The sequence below is a fragment of the Lissotriton helveticus genome, chromosome 1_1 (genome assembly GCF_964261635.1).
Source record: "Lissotriton helveticus chromosome 1_1, aLisHel1.1, whole genome shotgun sequence".
In the NCBI taxonomy this organism is placed as follows: Eukaryota; Metazoa; Chordata; class Amphibia; order Caudata; family Salamandridae; genus Lissotriton; species Lissotriton helveticus.
The window spans coordinates 1,820,169,607-1,820,193,128 of record NC_136057.1 but is presented as its reverse complement, the minus strand read 5'-3'; positions in this window follow the sequence as shown (position 1 = coordinate 1,820,193,128).

Genomic DNA, 23,522 nt, shown 5'->3' with positions numbered 1-23,522 from the left:
TTGGAACATATTCTGTGATTGCAGGTGGCAGGTCTTGGGTATCAAGCAAGATGTACACTGGAACCCTTGGGTCTGGGGAAAACCGCAGGGTTGGTGTTAGTAACAGAAAGCGGGTAGTTTATAAGGAAAGGTGGGCTGGCTGGGTGTGAGGCTTACCCAGTTCTGTGGTGATCCAGGATCCGAGCGGATTCTCGTAGGAGGGTATGTATACTTATATCGGAGGTGGATCCTGTCTATCAAGGATTGGCGCGCAAGGGAAAACTGGGAACGAAAGGGGGAATATTAGGGAGCAATTCGCAATTGGGACAAGCAACGCTGGGCGTAAGAGGGGTGCGTGGCTTACCTTAGTGTTCCAGATGGAACATCTTCTATCCACTGCCGTGCTCGATGGCTCGTGTTAGGGAAGTGAGCAGGGAGCAGCTCAGGATTTATGGTCTGCGTAACATGGGCGGCCATCTTGAGTGAGGCGGAAGAGTGCGCATCAGCCGTGTTTGGAAAACACGGCGGCCATATTGATTGTGGCAGGGCGAGCAACTATTTGGACCCGTTCAGAAGGGGAATAAATTAAGTAGGGAGCCACATGGGGCGGACCCGATTATCAGCGAGTGTCAAATTTAATGTGGAGTGCCTCGAAGACATCGTGGCCAGTCACACACGTATCCAGGATAGCTTAGGGGGACCATACTGGCGGCCATGATAGGTAGGGCTGTACAGAGGTACTGGCTGTTGAGGGATTAAGGTTGCATATGAGGTCTGTGAGGACTTCCTCTGCCATCGACTCTCAAGGGTTATCAAGTGCATACAAGGGTGAAGGGGGAAAGTAGAGGACCCAAAACAACCAAGACAGACAAGACATATTAAAGCAGTGAAAAAGGACTAATTTCTCTCCAAGGACCATTATGTACAGTGCTAAAAAACAGAAGGGACCAATTTGCGTTTTACAAAAGAGATGTCCAGTCTTCATTTCTGTTGAGTCCACTTTTTATGCTGTCCATTAGTATGATCATTTTGAGTTCCTCTTTGTTCAGTAGGAGAGCCATGTCCCCTCCTCGGGGTGGCAGTTTGAGTACTCTTAGAACAGTCCATTTGATGTCATTTTCCGTGTGGCCTTCTTGCGTGAAATGATCGACCAGTGGGGCGTTGGGTGTCTTGCATCGGACCCGGCTGCGGTGTTGACCAATTCTGGTTTTGATTTTCTGTTTTGTCTGACCAATGTATACTTTAGGACAAGGGCATTCAATCAAGTAAATAACGTCACTAGTATTGCAGTTCGAAAAAGATTGACAGTTTATCTTGACATTATTGAACTCGAAGGATTTGCCTTCTATGGTGTAATCACAGACATTACATGAACCACATTTTGCATGCCCTATTAATGGAGGTTGATTCCAAAGGGCATCAAGTGTTTGACGCTGTGGCGGAGAGGGAATTGCTGCTCTAACCATGTGATCTTTGAGGTTGGAGATTTTACGAAAGGCAAAGACAGGGCGTTCAATCTCAAGAGTGCCAGCATTTAATAAGGGCCAGTGTTTCAATATTGATTTTCTCAGGGTATTGGAAACCGGTGAGAAGGTCGTCACACAGGCAATCCTGGTGCATGCCTCTTTCTGTTTGGGGCTGAGTTAAGCTTCTCTAGGACAGTACCAAGCTCTTTTTACTGCCCTACGTACTAACCTCTTAGGGTAGCCTCTGTCTTTGAGTTTATTTAATAGAATTGTGGCTTCCCTGAAGTAGTCTTCCTTCTCAAAACAATTCCGTCTTATCCTTAGGAATTGGGAGTATGGTAGTGAGTCCCTAAGTGCTCTGGGATGGTTGCTGGAGTAGCTCAGCAAAGTGTTTCGCTCTGTGGGTTTGCGAAACAATCTTGTGTGGAGAGAACCATCCGAATGATAAATCGTCAGATCTAGAAACGAGATGGAAGCTCTATCTACCGTGCTCGTGAATTTAAGGCCTGAGCAGTTATTGTTAAGCCAGTGAATAAATTGTTGAAGACTGTCTACACTCAGGTGCCAAATGAGAAAAATATCATCAATGTATCGTCTCCAAATTGAGACGGCTGAAAAAAAGGGGTTTGTGGGAGAGAGTATAGTATGTGACTCGATGTAGTCCATAAATAGTATAGCCAGATTGGGGGCCAAAATAGCCCCCATGGAAGTCCCCTTTACTTGTTGGTAGTATTGTTGATCGAAAGCAAAGAAGTTCCTCATTAGACAAAGCTCAAGTAATTGGAGGATGAAGAGAGTGGGTACTCGGTGGGGTCTCGGTCTTGTTTCTAAAATGCTTTGTATAACGAACATTGCCTCAATTTGAGGTATGTTCGTGTACAAAGATTCCACATCTAAAGTACACAGTAGTTGGTTCCCTTCGGAAAAGGGAAGGCCTTCAATGAGATTCACCATCGTCCCTAAGCGAACCTGGATACGCGTGTGACTGGCCACGATGTCTTCGAGGCACTCCACATTAAATTTGACACTCGCTGATAAACAGGTCCGCCCCATGTGGCTGGCTACTTAATTTATTCCCCTTCTGAACGGGTCCAAATGGTTGCTCGCCCTGCCACAATCAATATGGCCGCCGTGTTTTCCAAGCACGGCTGATGCGCACTCTTCCGCCTCACTCAAGATGGCTGCCCATGTTACGCGGACTATAAATCCCGAGCTGCTCCCTGCTCACTTCCCTGACTCGAGCCATCGAGCACGGCAGTGGATAGAAGATGTTCCATCTGGAACACTAAGGTAAGCCACGCTCCCCTCTTATGTCCAGCGTTGCCTGTCCCAATTGCAAATTGCGCCCTAATATTCCCTCTTTCGTTCCCAGTTTTCCCTTGCACGCCAATCCTTGATAGACGGGATCCGCCTCTGATATAAGTATACGTACCCTCCTATGAGAATCCGCTCGTATCCTGGATCACCACAGAACTGGGTAAGCCTCACACCCGGCCAGCCCACCTTTCCTTATAAATTACCCGCTTTCTGTTACTAACACCAACACGCGGTTTTCCCCAGACCCATGGGTTCCAGTGTACATCTTGCTTGATACCCAAGACCTGCCACCTGCAATCACAGAATATGTTCCGATGACTGTCTCTCTATTCCGGAACTCAGGTAATTCAGTTGTACCTTGATGTTAGGAACCGTAAACCTTATTCTTCTCATCCTTAAATCCCCCTTAATTCCCTTCACAGACACAGCGGCCACCGCACCGCCGGTGCCCCACAAGTAAGCGGTACCTTGACCAATTCTACAATTAAGGTACGCTACGGAAACCCCCTGGCCCGGTTGGCATCGGCTAAGTCTCCCCCTTTCCCCCCCTTGATATATACTACGCTCCTCTCCTACAGGATTGTTCCTGGAGCACTGTCTCCCACGCGGACGATCGCCACCCTTACTGCCCGTCCCTTCCCAGCCACAAATTAGGTGAGGCTAGCCCCCGTTCCTGTGATAGAATTAACTCACTTCTCACAGGCCACTCATTGAACCGCCCTCCCTTCACCACACCCTCACCACTCAGGACCCTACCCGACCTCTGCACTGTGGCTACAATCACCACTATGTCACAGTTTTAAAACTTTATTCGTAATGATTGACACAGATAACACATTCACGCACGTATGAAAGATCTTCACATTAAGCATGGTCTGGAACTAGCAATACAGCCAAACGCAGGTTATAGGTTTAAACCATTGTCCTTTGTCTTTTGCCTCCTTTACCAACAGGCTTACATTACTAATATTCAGGCAATGTATTTCTAGTCCTGATGATGATCCTTTATCCTTGTATAGGATCGAAACGCCGTTGACAATTTATGTAGTGTCACACTAGTTTTCCAATGTGTTACCCAATTGTGTTCACTACATGTGGTCAGCTTGTTCAATTTTAATGTAATACCACCGCCCACCCAACCCTAGAATTGCCTGCAAATTCCCCCTTTATGTATATATTTTGTTTGGTTTTTCCTTCTTGTGTTATATGTACTTGATACATGATTGTATCCCACTGTATAATTGTTCACCTCATCTTGCCAAATCAACTAAATTAATTAAATCATTGTCCGGCTGGACAAGTTTTTCTTATAGCACATTGTTGTCTATAAATTCATTAAGGATTGCATTTTGCTTTAGTTAAGGACCTCTGTTGCTTAGTATAACTGTTACCCCTGGTCCTTGATTACCTATTGGGTCCCCTTGTTCTTCTAAATAGTATGTTGCGCAATCGCCGGATTGCATGGGGTTTAACTTCCATTCCGCTTCCTCTTGAGTGCGTTTCCTGTTCTTGTGTATATAATTCAATTGTTGCGTTTAGTATTGTCCGTTTCAAGCCCTTACCTGCTAGCATAGTATGCCTGACCGTGCACCACTGTATTCTGATGAATACATTAAAAAGATCTGTGAAGGACCCTCTCTCTTTTCAGACTCCACTGACACTACCCCTTCCAATATCACTTCTACACTCACCGAACAACTAGAAAAGCTACGTAAAAAACAAGTACGCCTTCAATTAATGACTCTTATGCTAAGGCAATACTTGAAAGCAGACATAATCCCCATTGGACTCCTGATCCGTAATATTCCTGGTATATTTACGGACAACCCTAAATACATTCAGAACTTCAGTCACATCGGTACTACCTGTTCGAGACATTGGCTCGTGCTAGGCATTGAAATAGCTACAGAGAGTCTTTCAGCCCTTGCCACAGAGATTGGTGCAATCGAGAAACAACTTCAGGATAATAATACAGTCCCTGAGGCCAAGAAACTTCTTGATCAAGTCCAGAAAACTATAGACGACTTCTATAGGATTGAACAAAATAAAAAGACCAATAAGGTTAAAAAAGACATCAAGGCCTATCATATTGAAACCACCTATCCGTATCTCCAGAAAGATTTCAACAGCAATAGGTCTTACGCGAACCCCCGCAATAATAAACCCTGGGGTCGCTTTAACCAGCGCCAGATATTAGTAGGCTTTTCTGATTCATTTATTGATTCTTCAGATAATTCTGATGCTGCAGATAATCCGGGTCCCTCCAGCAGGAACCAAGGCCCTTCTACCAGTAATTATTTAGGCAGAGGCCAACACGATACACACTAACAGGGCAGAGTGAAGCGAGTGCCACGATGGTACAACCCACTGGGAGAACGGCAAACTCGCCAGAAGTTCTACCAATGGTAAACCCACAAACTGACAACCTGTCCAATTCGGAGATTATCCCGATTTTCAATCTTTCAAAATATAATCTCTCCTCTGCCGAAATGTCCCTCCTTAAAAAAGGCTTATCCTGGGGGGGCGGAGCTTGCCAGCGCTGATGGCGGACGCCTGATCTCAGAGCTCCGAGCCATCGCCACTAAAATCCTTCAATAATCCTGAGCCCACGAAGCCTGAAGGGGACAACGAAGTGCGACAACACCGCTGCAACCCACCGCTACCGGCTGCAAGTAAAATTGATGGCGCCGCAACGCGCAGAGCCGCTCACGGCGAGAGAGCAAGTGCCGACTCACAGGGCCGCTCCTCCCCTGCCTGGATTTTGCACGCAGCCCGGCGTGCATGCCCCGACGTGCAGCGGCCGGACTGACTTTGGCCCGGTGAGACGGAGGTAACTGGGGCAGCGCCAGTGTCCGCATCGCGGCGCAGGAAGGAGGCGGGCAAGATTAATCTGCCTGTGCGCTCTATCTCATTGCAGGGGGAGCCCCCTTTTGATGATACACTGGCGCTCACTCGACATTGTGTTGAGCGGCCCTTGGGCCTGAGTGCCCGGAGCTCCCACGGCCTCCCCCTTCTTAGCGGAGACACGTGGCACCCCCCTCGGCGCTGCAGGACTTTGTGCACGCGCACCGCGGTGCTTCTGTCAGGACTATGGCGGCGTAGGACCCTGGAAGCTACTACGCGGGGCCCCCGAGACACTTGTGGTGGAATGCTGCCTGGAGAGCCCGCTCTGTTAAGGTATTCTTGCTGTGCAGTTGGAGATAAGGCCGCATTATACAAACGTGGGTGGTGAGAGCGGCCTGCCCTAGTGGATACTTGGTGGAGAACCCTGGCGGCATCCTGGGTGTGCAGCGGGGGAGCGCATTAGATCTTCGCAACTGCGGAGTTGACGGCCCTGGAGGTGTGGAAGGGCCGTGTCCCTGGGCCTGAGTTGACCTGCTAACTCGAAGACAGTGGAGAAGGTGGTCTGCCCAAAGGCTGATTACTCGAAGGGAAGACGTGATATCGGCTAGACGCTTTGGCCGATCCCGTCTGGAGCTGCCCTGCGAATCGGTTACAGCATGGGTAAGGGGGACAAAACCCAAACCAAATTGCCCTTCGAACAACGCCGCACTAAGGCCCCAGAAGCGCCAGAAATGGAGTCTGCTCCACAGCCTAGGGGGGCGGAAAGCACGTTTTACGCCGACATTAAAGCCCTGTTGGTAACGATGGAAAAAGGCCTACAGGACAGCATGGCCTCCCTGGGCTCTAGGATCGACGCGCTCTCCTATCGAATGGACCGCATGTCTGAAAGAGTGGATAAACATGCGGAGCGCCTGGATATGGAGGAAAGACGCATAATGGAGGTGGAAGAAGCCCAAACGGAACAGGACAAAGTCCATAAGCAGCATGATAGAATCCTGCAAGTAATTCAAGAGAAGTCGGAAGACTTGGAGGGCCGCTCCCGCAGATCGAACATACGTATTACGGGAGTGTCGGAGACCACCCAAACGGGAAAGATGGAGCTGTTCGTCGAGAAGCTGTTGACCTCGCTTCTGGGAGCTGACGCATTTTCCCCGATGTTCATTGTGGAGAGGGCGCACCGCTCGCTGGGCCAGCATCCGAAGCAGGGGGCGCCCCCCCGAGGCCGATCATTGACAAGCTACTGAATTACAGAGACAGAGACACAGCCCTGCGGATAGCACGAGAAAAAAAGACGCTGCAATTTGAGGGGTCTGACATCTCCTTATATCCGGATTTCACTGCGAAGGTGCAAGAAGGACGAAGGCACTTTGCTCTTACAAGAGGCATCTCAGAGACCTCGGACTGGATTATGCCATGCTGTACCCAGCAAAATTGATAATTAATCGGCAGGGCCATTCACACATCTTTACGGACCCGAAGGACCTCCACAAAGCATTGAAAGTATGGACAAAGGAAAGCAGAGGCAGCCCCAGGAGCCAGAACGACGAGGAGGAAGCCTGTAGCCAGCTGAATAAACAGGACTAAGTACCCTACATGTAATAGGAGCTCTACTCTGCACGGAGGTCCGACAGTTTGCTAGTTGCCCTGTTTTGGACTAGGAGTGTGACCCCACTGCACGGCCCATCTACGCACCTGCGTGCGTGGAGTCCGAGACACTGATGAGGGGTCTGTGGGGGCCCAGATGATTTGACCTGCTGGTGAGACTGTTTTGATTTTCCTATTGCTGCCATGAGTAAGCTGTTTACGCTTGATAAGCTGCTGCTTGTAAATTGCAGCGGGCATAGATCGTTTATCGGACTTGATTTGGGACATTTTTGGCAGTGTGAGCACCAATTTGAAGTTTAGTTGTTGAAATTACCTGAACCCCCTGACGACTTTCGTTGGGATGCTTACTTTTGGTGTTGGCGGTGGAGGGGATGTATGTGCATGGAATAGACGAAGGTGGGATTGATACACCAGGCAACCTCGGCCCCTGCGCTGTGAGCACTTTTGATCCCCCTTTGGGATTCCTTGAGTTTCCTGGGGAAGTACTGGGAGGGAGACATTTACATGCTAGGCCAAATTGGGGTAGGTCTGCTGTGGGAGGGAGTTGTGGGGGCTCTGGGGGGAGTTAGTGGCCGAGTTGGGGTTGGTCAGCGAGGGGCGGGGGGGGAGGAGGCTAGAGGGTGGGACTATCCTTGCTTACCCAGTGAGGATACACTGGATTCACCGCAACCACAGATTGCTCTGTTTGAATTGGGAGAAGTTTGTTACATGTCTGTTGAGGCCTTGCCCAGCCTGATCTTGCATTTTATGTCCTTTGCTTGCGCTGCTACAAAAAAGTTACACACAGACACTACCGTATTGCGCGATGGCTGACACCGATACCGGCGAGGGGGGTGTGCATACGCCTAGACTAACAGCCATCACTTGGAATGTTCGTGGCCTTAATGACCACCGCAAGGTCAGAAAGGTCCTCAGCTACCTGCAACGCCAACACGTAGATATAGCCCTGCTCCAGGAAACACATCTCCCTACACACAGTCACATGCTTAGAAGCAGGGGGCTAGAGGGTAACATCTCGGCAGCGGGGTTTACCAGTAGCTCCAGAGGAGTTTCGACATGGGTGAACCCTAAATCCAAACTGCAGATACAGACGCTGGAGACGGATACTGATGGCAGATTCGTGATATCTAGGTGTCACGGTCCTGCTGTGGAAGTCACAGTGGTAAACATCTACGGTCCGAACTTTGACTCGCCGGACTTTTACAAGACCCTCACTGCCAAGATCAAGCGAGTTGACCAGAGGAGCCTGCTACTTTGGGGGGGCGATCTTAACATAGTTCTGGACCCGACCCTAGACCAGTCAGCCGGCCCTGCTCGCAGGCCTACAGCCGCTGCACTAGAACTCCAAAGCGCGATACCTCGCCTGGGATTGGAGGATGTATGGCGATCACGAAATCCACATCAGGGTGGATACACGCATTACTCTGCATATCATAATATCCACACTAGGATTGACTACTGGCTTGATTCCTCCTCCCAAATAGGCCGTATAAAAGACTGCTCACTCACCAGTCTTGCTGGAATTGCGTATTCCAGGTAAATCTGTACCGCCATTTACGTGGCGGTTTCCGCCTAATTCTCTACTTGACCCAGTGTTTAAGGGAGAGCTTGCTGAGGCCATAGATACATTTTTTTAACACAATGTGGGCTCGGTAGAGAGCTTCCAGGTGGTGTGGGAGGCCTTCAAGGTCGATATCCGAGGTGTTGCAATGTCAAAGCACTCGGGCATACTTAAATCCATTCGGCGTAGGCTAGCGGACCTTGAGAGACAACTGGATCAGTTGGAGCGCAGGCAATGTAGCCTTGCAGACGACACTGTGGGAGAAGAGATTAAGTCCCTACTTGCGGAGTATCATGATGAAGCAGACAGGGAGGTCAAACACATGAGCAAGTACTCCACTGCTAGGGTATATGGCGAGGGGGAGTGGCCAAGTGCGGTACTAGCAAACCTCATGAGGGGAGCGCGATGGCGCCAACACGTCACGGTGGTTAACGCCCCAGAGGGGGCACCGACCCCTGACGAAAGGGACATAGCCGAGGTCTTTAGAAGATACTACTCCGACCTGTACTAAATGGCGATATGGAAGAGGAAATTCAGGACTACATAGGTCACATTGACCTCCCCGTCCTGTCCGACTCTGACAGGGAATTCCTCATGCAACCTATAGATAAGGATGAGATTTTAGACGCCCTGGCCAGCATGAAATCGGGTAGCACTCCGGGTGCTGACGGTCTCACTGCCGGCTTCTATAAAACATTTAAGGACCAACTGCTCCCACACCTATCGACACTATTTGATGACCTCTGCGTAGAGGGCAGTATGCCTCAATCTATGAGGGAGGCACTTCTGGTTACCATCTTGAAGCCAGGGAAACCGCACGATGAGTGCAGCTCATACCGACCCTTGTCGCTTTTAAATGTTGACACCAAACTCTTTGCTAAGGTGCTGGCCACCCGATTGGTGCTCCTCGCTGGTAGCCTGGTAGCCCCGGACCAGGCAGGATTTATCCCTAGCAAAAACCTGGTCTACAACATAAAAACTGTTTTGGGGGTGATCCAACATGTGAGACCTGACAGAAAGGCGTTGGCCGTCTTCCTAGATATGGAGAAGGCCTTTGACTCCGTAGAGTGGCCTTTCATGTGCAAAGTATTGCAGCGTATGGGCCCGGGGCAGCCGTTCCTACAAATGCTAGGGGCGTTATATCACGAGCCGAGGGCGCGGCTACGCATGGGAGATCTGGTTACGGACTCCTTTCCCATTAGCAGAGGGACTAGGCAGGGATGCCCCCTCTCGCCTCTCCTCTATGCTCTGGTGGCAGAACCGCTGGCATGTGCCCTGCGCGAATACCACGGAAACGAGGGCATAGGATTCCCGGGATACAAGATCATAGTGTCAATGTACGCAGATGATACCCTGCTATATGTATGTGACCCCGATAACAATCTATCATCAGTCCTTAGGGAAGTGGTCCGCTTTGGGGCACTCTCTGGCCTGCGGGTCAACTGGACCAAGTCGCTGGCCTTTCCACTCACGCCGAATGCTCAACCAGCGACAATGGAATATCCCCTCCAATGGACCACAGACGCGGTCTGCTATTTGGGGATACAGCTGCATACCGATGCAGACATCCTCTTTAGAGCCAACTATGGCACGGCCTTTAGCAAACTGGAGGATGACGTAATAAATTGGAGCAAGCTCCCGTTGTCCTTAATGGGGCGCATATCCATAATGAAAATGGTTGTGCTCCCCCGTTTTTTGTTTTTGTTTACGACCCTACCAATTGTTCTCCCCAGGTCATTCTTTGCAAGGCTGCAACAACAAATGATAAAGCTGGCCTGGGCGGGCGGACAACCCTGTGTCCGTTGGACGACGCTTACCATGCCGTACTCTATGGGGGGGCTTGGCGCCCCTGACTTGGAGGCATACTCCCGAGTAGCCCAGGCGTCACATCTACACACGTGGCTCCATGGAGACCGTGAAATCCCACATGTATGAATAGAGACCCTCTTTGCCGACCCTGATACACTCCAACACACGATTTATCGTCCGCTAGATCGCAGAACGGGTGTATTAGACTCATTGACAGCCACTAACCATGCATGGCACAGTCTATTACAGATACAAAACGGTGCGCTGCTATATTCACCGGTAATGCCGATAGACTGGGCCAGATGGCTGCCCCCGCTCACGGAAAAGGGAGTAGTCGCTGCCTTACATAAACTGAACATACATACGGCGGGTGATCTGTTCACTGACGAAGTGGCTAAAACCTGGGAGCAAGCACTGGGAGCCTGTGAAAAACCCCCTCTACTAACACGATTCCAATTCCAGAGAGTGCGCAGTGCCTTGGGCGACCTACTGGGTAGCGACATGGCGGACCCTCCGGAGGTCCCTGAGCTCACACATGTAATCAAAATCACATCGCCCAGGAAGCTACTGTCCAGTCTATACAAACTAACGCAGACAGACACACGATACCCATACACTAAGGCACGATTGTCATGGCTGACTGACTTGGACACTGTACTAGACGATGACACGTGGCGATACTGCTGCAATATCACTAAGAAAGTTTCACTTAATGGCCGACATCGGCTGATTCACTTCAAATTTTTGAACCAAGTATACTACACTCCAGCTCGACTCTGCAGATATGGGTTGAGAGACTCTGCCCGTTGCGAGAGATGTAGCGCCCCAGAAGCTGACTTTTTGCATCTTGCTTGACAGTGTCCTGGTGTTTGGGACTTTTGGGAGAAGATATTCGCAGACATAAGTAAGCTGACGGAGGTCGTCATCACGCCTAACCCTTTAATAGCCTTGCTAGGGTACACTAAACAACTGCCTAGGTCGATTAGACGCCTAGTAGATATGGGCCTGCTGATGGGCCGCCGAGTTCTGGCCTGCTGCTGGATGAAGGGTCCGCTGCCTACTCTGAAACGCTGGGCGCACAGTCAGAAAACTATAGTGAACTGCAACCCCCCACTAGTAGGCCTAAGAATTTATGGGGTTTGTACCACACATTCTTGTCGAGCAAGGAGAGCACTGCTGAACCCACACATGAATAGAATATGGGAGTGTTCACTGCCGGGTGCGAAGGGGACAGGACTCAGGGGGATCCCTTTGTATTGTGCAGGCTGATATGCGGAATGTCTCTCAATGGCAAAATCTTTAATAGCTGTGATGGAACGCCGCCTGCCCGACTTTGGGTTGTTGGCTGAATGGCTGTGTATACCTTTCTCTTTATTGCATAGGACACACTGACTCTGTGTATGCGGAGGACAACAACGGTTTTGGGCGGGGGGAGGGGGACTTGTAAATCCATCTTGCTGTTTTTCTTATAAAATGCAATAAAGACATTTCATTAAAAAAAAAGGCTTATCCTTTGTGCCCACCATTCCCACGAATTTTCTGGAGCTACACACAGAAATCCTTACATTTTTTCATAGGATTAGACTTGAGGCCTTTTTCCAACTGAATCCTTCACCACTAAGCATTTCCAATACCCCCTTCAGGCCCCCATCCACCTTCTCCCCCACAGCAAGGATGGTTCCACCAGAAGTCATAGCCTTTGAGAAAATGGTTAGCAAGGAACTTGCATCCCTTAAGGAAACCAAGAAATATATCCCGTACAATTTACCGTTGGAAGAGAAGAAAGCAATCAGATCACTTAAATCTGATGAAACGCTTGTCATTAAAAGTGCTGATAAGGGTGGACGAATTGTCCTACAGGACAGAGAATCATATACCACTGAAATCCTTAGGCAACTGGCAAACACCGACCATTACATGAGACTTCCTACCAATCCCACCAAAGAACTACAAGGCCTTATCACCAAAATAACCACAGAGGCCCTAGAGACAGGGTTTATAAACCAGAAAGAATTTCTCTTTCTCAACGTCAAATCACCTAGGACCCCCGTAATGTATACTTTCCCCAAGGGCCACAAGAATGTTACTAACCCTCCTGGTAGACCGATAGTATCGGGGTGCGGCTCCATTTTGGAGCCCCTCTGTAACTACGTCAACTTCTTCATAAAGGACTTTGTGCCCATCACCCAATGCTATGTGAGAGATAGTATGGCGATGGTCAATCTCATTGAAGACCTTCCCTTTTCTGAAGGGAACCAACTACTATGTACTTTAGATGTGGAATCTTTGTACACGAACATACCTCAAATTGAGGCTTTGTTCGTTATACGAAGCATTTTAGAAACAAGACCGAGACCCCACCGAGTACCCACGCTCTTCATCCTCCAATTAATTGAGCTTTGTCTAACAAGGAACTTCTTTGCTTTCGATCAAAAATACTACCAACAAGTAAAGGGGACATCCATGGGGGCTATATTTGCCCCCAATCTGGCTATACTATTTACGGACTACATCGAGTCACATACTATACTCTCTCCCACGAACCCCTTTTTTTCAGCCGTCTCAATTTGGAGACGATACATTGATGATATTTTTCTCATTTGGCACCAGAATGTAGACAGTCTCCAACAATTTATTCACTGGCTTAACAATAACTGCTCAGGCCTTAAATTCACGAGCACGGTAGATAGAGCTTCCATCTCGTTTCTAGATCTGACGATTTATCATTCTGATGGTTCTCTTCACACAAGATTGTTTCGCAAACCCACAGAGCGAAACACTTTGCTGAGCTACTCCAGCAACCATCCCAGAGCACTTAGGGACTCACTAACATATTCCCAATTCCTAAGGATAAGACGGAATTGTTTTGAGAAGGAAGACTACTTCAGGGAAGCCACCATTCTATCAAATAAACTCAAAGACAGAGGCTACCCCAAGAGGTTAGTACGTAGGGCAGTAAAAAGAGCTTGGTACTGTCCTAGAGAAACTTTACTCAGCCCCAAACAGAAAGAGGCATGCACCAGGATTGCCTGTGTGACGACCTTCTCACCGGTTTCCAATACCCTGAGAAAATCAATATTGAAACACTGGCCCTTATTAAATGCTGGCACTCTTGAGATTGAACGCCCTGTCTTTGCCTTTCGTAAAAGCTCCAACCTCAAAGATCACTTGGTTAGAGCAGCACTTCCCTCTCCGCCACAGCGTCAAACACTTGATGCCCTTTGGAATCAATCTCTATTAATAGGGCATGCAAAATGTGGTTCATGTAATGTCTGTGATTACACCAGAGAAGGCAAATCCTTTGAGTTCAATAATTTCAAGATAAACTGTCAATCTTTTTCGAACTGCAATACTAGTGACGTTATTTACTTGATTGAATGCCCTTGTCCTAAAGTATACATTGGTCAGACAAACCAGAAAATCAAGACCATAATTTGCCAACACCGCAGCCGGGTCCGATGCAAGACACCCAACGCCCCACTGGTCGATCATTTCACACAAGAAGGCCACACGGAAAATGACATCAAATGGACTGTTCTAAGAGTACTCAAACTGCCACCCCGAGGAGGGGACATGGCTCTCCTACTGAACAAAGAGGAACTCAAAATGATCATACTAATGGACAGCATAAAAAGTGGACTCAACAGAAATGAAGACTGGACATCTCTTTTGTAAAACGCAAATTGGTCCCTTCTGTTTTTTAGCACTGTACATAATGGTCCTTAGAGAGAAATGAGTCCTTTTTCACTGCTTTAATATGTCTTGTCTGTCTTGGTTGTTTTGGGTCCTCTACTTTCCCCCTTCACCCCTGTATGCACTTGATAACCCTTGAGAGTCGATGGCAGAGGAAGTCCTCACAGACCTCATATGCAACCTTAATCCCTCAGCAGCCAGTACCTCTGTACAGCCCGACCTATCATGGCCGCCAGTATGGTCCCCCTAAGCAATCCTGGATACGCGTGTGACTGGCCACGATGTCTTCGAGGCACTCCACATTAAATTTGACATTCGCTGATAATCGGGTGCGCCCCAGGTGGCTCCCTACTTAATTTATTCCCCTTCTGAACGGGTCCAAATGGTTGCTCGCCCTGCCACAATCAATATGGCCGCCGTGCTTTCCAAGCACGGCTGATGCGCACTCTTCCGCCTCACTCAAGATGGCCGCCCATGTTACGCGGACCATAAATCCCGAGCTGCTCCCTGCTCACTTCCCTGACATGAGCCACCAAGAACGTCAGTGGATAGAAGATGTTCCATCTGGAACACTAAGGTAAGCCACGCTCCCCTCTTACGTCCAGCGTTGCCTGTCCCAATTGCGAATTGCTCCCTAATATTCCCCCTTTCGTTCCCAGTTTTCCCTTGCGCGCCAATACTTGATAGACGGGATCCGCCTCCGATATAAGTATACATACCCTCCAACGAGAATCCGCTCCGATCCTGGATCACCACAGAACTGGGTAAGCCTCACACCCGGCCAGCCCACCTTTCCTTATAAATTAGCCGCTTTCTGTTACTAACACCAACCCGCGGTTTTCCCCAGATCCATGGGTTTCAGTGTACATCTTGCTTGATACCCAAGACCTGCCACCTGCAATCACAGAATATGTTCCGATGACTGTCTCTCTATTCCGGAACTCAGGTAATTCAGTTGTACCTTGATGTAAGGCACCGTAAACCTTATTCTTCTCATCCTTAAATCCCCCTTAATTCCCTTCACAGACTCAGCGGCCACCGCTCCGCTGGTGCGCAACAAGTAAGCGGTACCTTGACCAATTCTACAATTGAGGTACGCTACGGCAACCCCCTGGCCCGGTTGACATTGGCTAAGTCTCCCCCTTCCCCCCCATGATATATACTATGCTCCTCTCCTACAGGATTGTTCCTGGAGCACTGTCTCCCACCCGGACGATCGCCACCCTAACTGCCCGTCCCTTCCCAGCCACAAATTAGGTGAGGCTAGCCCCCGTTCCTGTGATAGAATTAACTCACTTCTCACAGGCCACTCATGGAACCGCCCTCCCTTCACCACACCCTCACCACTCAGGACCCTACCCGACCTCTGCACTGTGGCTACAATCACCACTATGTCACAGTTTTAACCCCTTCTGCGCTGATGACGAGCTCAGCTCGTCATGAGCTTTACCTGTCGTGCGCTCATGACGAGCTGAGCTCGTCATGAACCGCGGGGTTTTAAAAACTTCAGCGCGCAGCGGGAAAAACCGCCACGCGCATGTGGTTAAAACTTTATTCGTAATGATTGACACAGATAACACATTCACGCACGTATGAAAGATCTTCACATTATGCATGGTCTGGAACTAGCAATACAACCAAACGCAGGTTATAGGTTTAAACCATTGTCTTTTGCCTTCTTTCTCAACAGGCTTACATTACTAATATTCAGGGAATGAACAATCTTCTCACAGACCTGGAATTATCTATAGCAAATAAGAAAAACCCTGTTAACAATACTTTAGACCCCACATACTTAGGGAGGGGGCATGAGACCACTGTTGACTATATTCTTTTTACGGATGGGCTGAGGCATCAAACTAGGGATTTTACCCTACTGGCAAACACTCTAAGCGATCACTCAGCGCTTAGATTGGATTTAGATTTTTCAAACCAACTAACGCAGACAACACTAATTGCACATACTTTATCCCAAAATCGTCTTGAAGTGGGCAGAATAAACGGATTGACGATAAAATGGGGGAAGATAGACCCAATCCAATTAAGTAATAACATAATAAAGTCATTACATTCCAATATAATAAAATGTCTAGACTTGGAGACAGACGATAACATCATTCTCGAAAACTTTAAGATCATCCTAGACACAATAAAAGTAATGTTGACCAGGAATAACAATCAAAATAACACAAAATCATCAGGCTGGTTTAACCATGATTGTACCACCTCGCAAATCAAGCTAAAAGAGGCCCTCAGACAACCGAAAAGAGACCAACAATTGATCCAATATTTAAGGCTTCAGTACAAAAAGGTCAGGAAACTAAGGAAACAAGAGCTGAAACAAGCTCTATGGGACGACCTACATAAAAGCACACTTACAAAAAACAGCGAGTCCTTCTGGAGAATAGTAAAAACCCCTTTTCTTTCTGATTCCAACAGACCCCAGATCGACGTAGCAATAGAAGAGGAAACTTGGGTAAAACATTTCTCTCATATTTTTAAATTAACACCTTCAACGGAAGAATCACCTTACCCCCTTCCTCCTGTTGATTTTCCAATCAGCATACAATTTGACATACTTGAGGTACTGCAGGCCCTGAATCTAAGTAAAGGGGGCAAAGCGCCAGGACCAGATGGGGTTCCCGTAGATCTTTTTAAACAACTTCCGGATCTCTGGGCCCCCATACTGACTAGAGTATGCACAGCGACTGCGAAACTGGGCTTGATGGAGTCTTGGTCCAACTCCATCATGGTACCTATATTCAAAAAGGGGGACCGCCAAGATGTTAAATGTTATCGTCCCATTTCTTTATTAGATTCTTTAGGAAAAGTAGTTGGTGGAGTAGTCCTGGAACAACTCCAACAATGGGCAGAAGAAAGAAAGATCTTATCGGACTTACAATTCGGTTTCAGAGAAGGGTTCGGAACCGTAGAACAGGCCCTCAATTTAAGTCTAATCACGTCCAAATACATTCATGCGAAGCAGGGGGCAATGTACATGGTATACGTGGACTTGTCCTCTGCCTTCGATTGCGTATCTCACGCGAAGCTATGGACCCTCTTGAGAGACATGGGGGTGGATCTTCCACTCCTGGATTTCTTAAGGGAATTATACGCAGACGCTTCTGCGAGAGTTCGCTATGGGACAAAGGGCGAGCTTACTGCGCCATTTAGAGTGGAGCGAGGAGTCAGGCAGGGCTGCGTCCTAGCCCCCTTCCTCTTCTCTCTATATACAAATGGGCTGGAAGAAAAGATGTTGAGGGGGGGGCAGGACTTGCCAAGACTAAGACAACGCCTGATCCCCGCACTGCTCTATGCGGATGACGCAGTGATTCTGGCTCGTACACCTATAGAACTCCAGAAATCCCTGAATAAATATGCTGAATTTATGGGCGCCTTAGATTTGCACATAAATGTAAAAAAAACTTTTGTAATGGTGGCAGGTGGAGGGAGAAAACGAATAAAGAATATCCTCCTTAACGAACAAAAACTCGAGAGAACTTCACAGTACCCCTACCTGGGCATAATGATCGATGAAAGGCTAAATTGGAAAGCAGCCATAGAGTCTAGGAGACATCTCTTTAAGAGAGCTATTGCCGCCTTGATGAACTTTTCTCAAAGACTTGGAAGGAGACCACCAGTCGAGCTACTAAAAATATACTCCGCAAAATGCCTAGCTATCGCTTTATATGGGGCTGGTCTCTGGGGACATTCGGACGTTGGTTCCCTCCAAACAGCCGAAAACTCGTTCATGAGATTTCTTTTATCTGCCCCCAGGTGCTCATCCATATATGCATGTCATGCGGAACTGGGAATCCCTTACATAGAGGACTTGATAAAAGTTCAGCCATTGTTACTCTGGAGACGTATCTGGCTATCCGATAAGAACATGTTGACCAAGGACATTCTAGAGGACTCAATGGCTCTGGACCATGCACATAAAATAGCTTGGCTCACCTACGTTAGGCGTTTTTTCTCATATCTGGGCTTGGAAAGACATTACCTTACTCCAGTAACTTTGATCGAGATAACCAAGAAAGAGCTGAAACAGAAAGCCATGAGCCACCTAGAGACTCTCAGAATCGCTTTGCTTTCAACCAAACAATCTGTACAACACGCAAATATGGTACAGTTAACCTTACAAATTCAGCCTTATCTCGCTTTGAAAATAAGCACTTATGATAAGATGCTCCTGACGAGATTTAGACTTATTCTTTTCCACAGACTAGTGGCCTTCCCACAAAAGAACACCTGGGATTCAAAACTGACTTTATGCCCATGTGATGAGACTTCGCCACAGACATGTATGCACACGATATTGTTCTGCAAATGTTTCCATCCTCATAGGAAAATTTGGTTATTTCCATTACTAAAACCTTGGGGTCTCAGACAATGTCGCCCGGCTATGATATCTTTGCAGATGTTAGACTCTGAGCGCACCTGTTATCATGTATTGAATTTTTTAAAATGCATTATTAGGCACCGGAAGAACCTTTAAAATTAAGCAAACTTATTTTTCTTTCGGACACATTATTAAATGTTCTGTACTATAAGCTTATATTGTTGCTTTTATGGTTTTACTATGATAAAAACAGAATAAAGGAATTTATTTATTATTATAATATTCAGGCAATGTATTTTTAGTCCTGATGATGATCTTTTATCCTTGTATAGGATCGAAACGCCGTCGACAATTTATGTAGTGTCACACTACTTTTCCAATGTGTTACCCAATTGTGCTCACTACATGTGGTCAGCTTGTTCACTTTTAATATAATACCAGCGCACACCCAACCCTAGTAGTGCCTGCAAATTCCCCCTTTATGTATATATTTTGTTTGGTTTTTCCTTCTTGTGTTATATGTACTTGATACATGATTGTATCCCACTGTATAATTGTTCACCTTATCTTGCCAAATCAACTAAATTAATTAAATCATTGTCCGGCTGGACAAGTTTTTCTTATAGCACATTGTTGTCTATAAATTCATTAAGGCTTGCATTTTACTTTAGTTAAGGACCTCTGTTGCTTAGTATAACTGTTACCCCTGATCCTTGATTACCTAGTGGGTCCCCTTGTTCTTCTAAATAGTTATCATTAGATGTACATGCTGTGGATTGTATGCGACAAATTTCTAATAAAAACATCTTTGACAAAAAGTAGATCCGGCATCAAGGCCTCAGTTGCCGCTCCTTTTTTCGTGAGAAACTTCACCAAGAACTTGATGCCAGGCAACAGCACCTGTTTCTCCACCCAGTTACAGGTAGAATCTTGGTGAAGATGCCTCCGCTTGTAACTCCATAGCCTGATTAAGTTTTTGTATGTTTGTCTGGAAGGGCCTCATTCCCTAATGATACCTCAGCCTATCATGCGGTAATTCAAGGGGCCAGAGCCTTTCTTAAGGTGGCCATGCATGTCACCCAAGAGAATGATGAATCTTGTGGAGCTGCTCTCCAAGTCAGAGATAGTTTTTACCTATGTGGGCATTCAAAGATCTGCTCCTGATAACGTTAAGGAGCCTGTCAAGGCCAGGGTAGTGATTACAAGGGTTGAAAAGTAATTAAAACCCTCCCCTACTGAATACCAGTTAGAGCGGACACCCAATCGCAACACTTTTTCAACTTGGTCCTTATACTGGGCAAGAAAACAGTTTCCGGCCACTGGAAATTACTCACTCTGAATCCCAAACAGTGGCGGACCATGTTCACCCTCTGAGCAAAAGCTGAGGCGGTAGTGATGCACGATGAGGAGACTATGCCTGCGTCCAATGTTCCCAGGCTGGGAGGCATTACTCTCTAAAGGAATTGACCTGCCACTGGAATCCTCCCCAGAGTCTACTAGAGAACTGCTCTAGACTGGATAACGTCCTACCTTCGCAACAGAACTAATGTCATCCATACCTCATCTTTCTCGTCCAAACTGTACTTCACAAAAGCAGGGGTCCCTCAATGCTCTATTATCTTGCCCATGCTTTTCAACATCTACATGAAGTCATTGCCAGCACTGATCGATCAAATTCACTTCACGGGCTATAATTATGACACGCACATGCTCCTTCAACTGCAATCCCCCAAAGACATTGGAAACTCACCAATTTTCAGTTTTCTCAGAGTCGTGGATCAATGGAGGACATGGAGCCATCTCAAACTGAATGCTTCTAAAATGGAAATACTCATGTGTGGCGATTGGAAACATTATGACCTGCTCGCCACATGGCCTGATGATCTGGGAACACCGCCTAAAATATCGAAGGACGTAAGAAACCTCGGAATGACCATGGACTTCAAGCTATCGATGAATGTCCAAGTGGATAAACTAGCAAGATCAAGCTTTGTTACTATAAAATCTGCGACTAATCTGCCCCCATTTGAGATGTACACACAAGGTCCAGGCTACCATCTCCCTTGTTTTGTCCAAACTCGATTACACCATGAAAAGACTATAATGAATTCAGAACTCTGCTGTCAGACTACTCTTACATATTAAACTGCAATACCACATCTCCCCTGCCTTGAAAGCCCTGCATTGGTTACCGGTTCCCAGAAGATCCACATTCAAGCTGCTTTGTATCACCCAAAAAGTGATACATGGAACGGGACCGCTTTTCATCAAGTAAAAATCACCAAACACATTCAACAAAGGAACCTCCGCTCTAGTGTGGCACCTTGCCTCAAAATCCCAAGCTACAATAAAAAATAATTGGTGGCACTCCATTCTCTATTCAAGCAGCTACACTATAGAACTCTTGACCCCCCAACATGAGATCCACGGATAACCACAATATCATTCTAAAAACTACTCAAGAATTGGCTTCCCAACATAACCACCATACCCAGACAGATAGAAATATACAACATAGCTCTCTGTATATAAGCATGTATTTGGCCTATAGATATGTATGCTTTGTATAAACGTGTACAATGATTGTTTCAATTTTTTAAAATTATATATAGGTATTCATTCGATCTGCTTAACAAATGTACACATTACTGATAGTTACTTTTTTCTATGTTTTTAACATGTATATAAGTGACTGAATAAATAAGTACATCTTTTTATCATAACTATTTATCTACAATTGCTTCACTATTGATGTCCAAACAAATATAAATAAATAAATAAATGAATAAAACTAATTTAAAGTACAACACTTGAAAATCAGAGTTTATTTAATGCATCTTTAATCTACATATACTACCTTTCTTTATGCATCTATATGCCTTCAATGTACTTATGGATATATATCTTTATTTTTTTGGGATCTATATTTTATTATTTTTACTTATTTATAACTTTCCCTCTAATTCAGCATATCCAAAGCACTGCCCTATTTTTCATCCTATACCACTCTCAATATATCCTTAACCTCAACTCTCTGACTCATCTCAAACCTCTTTCTAATGCTCTTTCAAATGCTGAAGTAGCGTGCTACTCACTGAAAAAGCACTTCAGCACCCCATCAACGGTAGCAAGCGCTACATAAATGCAAACCTTTTTTCCTTCTCTATCCCTCCACTATCCTTTTCATTCTAAGCACCACTTCCTTGACGCAAGATGTCCGCAGGGGTAGAGAGCTCCGAAACCTGAGCTCCCGGCTCAGCTGATATCTACCTAAGGAGATCCCCCCCAGCGCTGCCCAGCACCAGCACCACAAGCCGGGAAGTGCAGCCTGACTCGCTACTGGACAGCAGAGACCGGCCGCCTGATTACACCCGCTGGTGATCGGCGCTCTCCTGCCTCCCCACGAGCCCAGGACACTCACCCGATTGTAGCCTTCCGACTGCAGCCTACCGATCCGTCCTCAACGTCCTCCTCACGAATTCACGACTGATGCAGGCCTGACTACCTCCGAAGGAGATAAGACTTTTTCCACCAGAGCTGCTTGATTCCCGTCGCCTCTGACCCAGCGCCTGACTCCAAAATGGTGGCCTGTGAGGACGCCGCCTGACCAGAGCCTCGTCAGTGCCGTTTGTAACCCTTCAAGGTACTGGCTGTTGATGGGACGCTATGCAGGGGGGCGATGGGATGTTCTTTTCCCCCATTTAACCGGTGACATCTGGGCCGCTTGCTCTGTCTCGACAGCCTACGCGCCTGACTCGAAAATGGCAGCCCGCGAGGACTCCTCCTGACCGGAGCCCAGCTGGAGCCACCTGCCACCCTTCCCGAGGTACCGACTGCTGCAAAAATGCACATCATGGGGAGAGGGGATGCCCTCTCCTCCATCTAGGTAGAGGCACCTGGTCTGCTTGCCCTGCTTCGACCCCCACCCACATGCCTGACCTCAAAATGGCGGCCTATGAGAACCCCTCCTGAATGGAGCCTCTCCCAAACACCATTCCCATGGTTCTAGCGTATGAGGGGTCTTCTATTATGCAGAGACTGGATGTCTGCAAATACCCAGGCAGAATCCACTTGGGCTACAGGACCTTCAGTATCCATCTCCTCTAAGCCTGACCTCAAAATCGGTGGACAGGTGGTCTGAGTTGAAGTATGTAGTTGAATTTAACACACCACAATCATAATACATTTGATTGACTCAAATAAAGGTAAATTATTCAAAAACTGAGTTGTATTTATTTCATACACAGATGCAGTCGTTTCACTTATCACTGCATGTCTTTGTTTTTAATCGTTCGTATTTCATTGATACAATTATACAATCATTGCTCAATCTTTGAATGGCTCAACAACCAGTCAGACGACATAAAATTCACAATACACAAGAGCAAAGATTCAATTGACTTTCTCGATATCAGCATTAAAGTCAATGAAGGCAAACTGTACACCACCCTCTACAGAAAACCGGCAGAAAGGAACACCTTGCTGAGATACACGAGCGATCACACAAGAGGGCTTCGTGACAACTTGCCCTTCGGGCAATTCCTCCGCATCAGGAGAAACTGTTCGCTCAAGGAGGATTATTTTAAAGAATCCGATGACTTAATCCTTCGCCTGATTGAAAGAGGATACCCCCAAAGACTGGTGAAAAGATCTCGGAAAAGAGCCTGGTTCCAGGACAGGAGCACCTTGTTGACACCCAAGGAACGTCAGCAATCTCAAGAAAGAATGATCTGTGTCACCACATATTGCAATAAAAGCAATGAGATCAAAAGAGTAATAAACAAACATTGGGGCTTGGTATCAGACATCATAGAAAGCCCAGAATCACCGATGCATGCCTTCAAAAAGGCAAGAAGTATAAGAGACCACGTTGTCCGGTCCCTGCTGAGCACACCACAGGCACCAA